Genomic DNA, 2,301 nt, shown 5'->3' with positions numbered 1-2,301 from the left:
GAAGTTTCGTAAAGAGCGCAAACGGTTGTGTGATGTAAAATTAGTCATGCTAAAAATTTTCATAAAAGTGACCCGAAAAACGGAGCTAACTCGGTAACCCGTTGCCCGAAGTTTTGTAAAGAGCGGGAACAGTAGTGTGATGTAAAATTAGTCATGCTATAAATTTTCATAAAAGTGGCCCGAAAAACGGCGCTAATTCTGTAACCCGTGGCCCGATTTTAACGAAACTTGTTTCATTCTGTTTCCATTCTCATTCTATTACAAATATGGCGCTATTGTGGGCCGTTTTTGCTGTATTTAATTACAGACAAGCAAACAAACAACCTCACAGTTTTAGTAGTATATAGATGATATATTTTTACGCTTCATACATGTTTTCATAGGCAGAAGAACACAATCTATAAATGCCTAAAAGTTAAAATGCACATGAAAAACAATTTCTATAAACAACTTTTTTCACGAGCAGATGTGGCTGAGGTTCAATTTCATCCAGCATGTCATCTTCTGTTTCTGTGACATCACTTTCATGCTTGGTGTCATTTGTTTCCAACTATAAACACTTGAAAACAAATGACACCAACTCTTAATGCAGTGAAATAAAATCCATTTCTGAAATTGCTTCACATATTTTTCGAAGATCAACTTTCTTTGGTTCAGCAATTATTTCTTCAAATCGATTGGGATTCAAACATGAAATTTCATTGTATAGATCTTTGTGAGAAGCAAATATATTCTCCAAACTTTTCAGAACTGCATCAAAAACTACATTGTGGCAGGAGGTTTCAAAGTTTGGTTTGGATATTGGACTACAGCAGGAGTTCTAGAAGTTCTTATTTTTGGGAAAACCTTTTGTATTACGATTTCCTCTTCTGCAACTAGGTTTATGAACGTAGTTTCAAATATATTGTCAAAATCTCTAGAAATATTTTTCAAACACAAAGTAGCTTCAACTATCATACGCCACGCTTGGAGACCGTCAAGCCCAAGTGATTGCAAATAGTTAGAAACATGAGTTGTAATGTGAAACATTCTAATATAGATGAAAGCCACCAAAACTATTTCAAATTTGGTAATGTTTTCATATAGATTCTTGGCATCATATAGCACCGACTGACAGAAATCACTGGATTCACTGACTTGTTTCAAGACTATGAGAAGATGAGAAAGTATCTCATTCTAACAATTTCCAAGGTGATCCTGCTCTACTGGACCATCTTGTATGACTAAGAGTTACAAGCTTTCGAAGCTTACCATGTCCCAACTTAGAAGATTGAATTTGATCCTCCCATACATGCATACTTTTGTATGATTCTTTAAAAACTTAGACAATTCATTGAGTATTCCGAAAGGTCTAGCTGCTGCGATACAAACACTACTTGCATTACCAGTTACCAAGTTCAGAACGTGGGCATAACACTAAGTGTGAACATGATTTGGACATAGTTCCTTCATTAGTGCTTGTAAGCCATTGTATGCACCGCTCATATTAGCAGCCCCATCAAATGACTTTCCAATGCAGTGTTTAAGATCAAGTCCTACATCAGTTAAGGTTTTCTTTAGTAGTGAATACAAGCTTTTCCCACCAGAGTCTGTTGAATAAAGAAGGCACAGAGTCTTTCCTTGGCCTGGTCATCTAAAACATATTTTAGAACAAAGGCACACTGGTCATGAGCAGAGATATCTTGTGTACAATCCATTTGTAAAGAATAAATTCCAGTCTTCTTACCTTCCATAGCCACAATATATTTGATCATATTTCTAATCAAATTGAAAAGTTTCGTGATAGTTGTTGTGCTTAGGTTCCCACTTCTTTGATTTCTGTGTGATATCTTTCAGGTGATCTTACAGAGCTGGATTACATTCTGACACCAATTTAACTACTTCTAAGAAATTTCCAAGATTTTTAAGATGGTCTTCATGAAACTACTGCTTCTGAATATTTGAAATCCAATGAAGAAAATAATGTCAATAATACAACTCAAGACTGCTCGTCTTTGAAGCACTTGACCCTGTTGGACTAACAGCTGATCATGCCACAATCTGTGCTCAGTCGTCCTTTTTGAAAAATTCCCTTGTTGAAAGAGAAGACACATTTAGCTCTGGGACAGGAAACTTTTACGGGTGATTCTTGTGTGATCTATGTTTGTATAATGGTATTTTCAGTTTCTTGTTCAACCAACGTACTATTACTACTACCAACATGTGATCTGTGTTTGTATAATGGTATTTTCAGTTTCTTGTTCAACCAACGTACTATTACTACTACCAACACTTTCTTCTGGAGCATTTGAGGATTGAATC

The sequence above is a fragment of the Limulus polyphemus genome, unplaced genomic scaffold, assembly GCF_000517525.1.
Source record: "Limulus polyphemus unplaced genomic scaffold, Limulus_polyphemus-2.1.2 Scaffold8882, whole genome shotgun sequence".
NCBI classification, from domain to species: Eukaryota; Metazoa; Arthropoda; class Merostomata; order Xiphosura; family Limulidae; genus Limulus; species Limulus polyphemus.
This window is presented reverse-complemented; position numbering follows the sequence as displayed.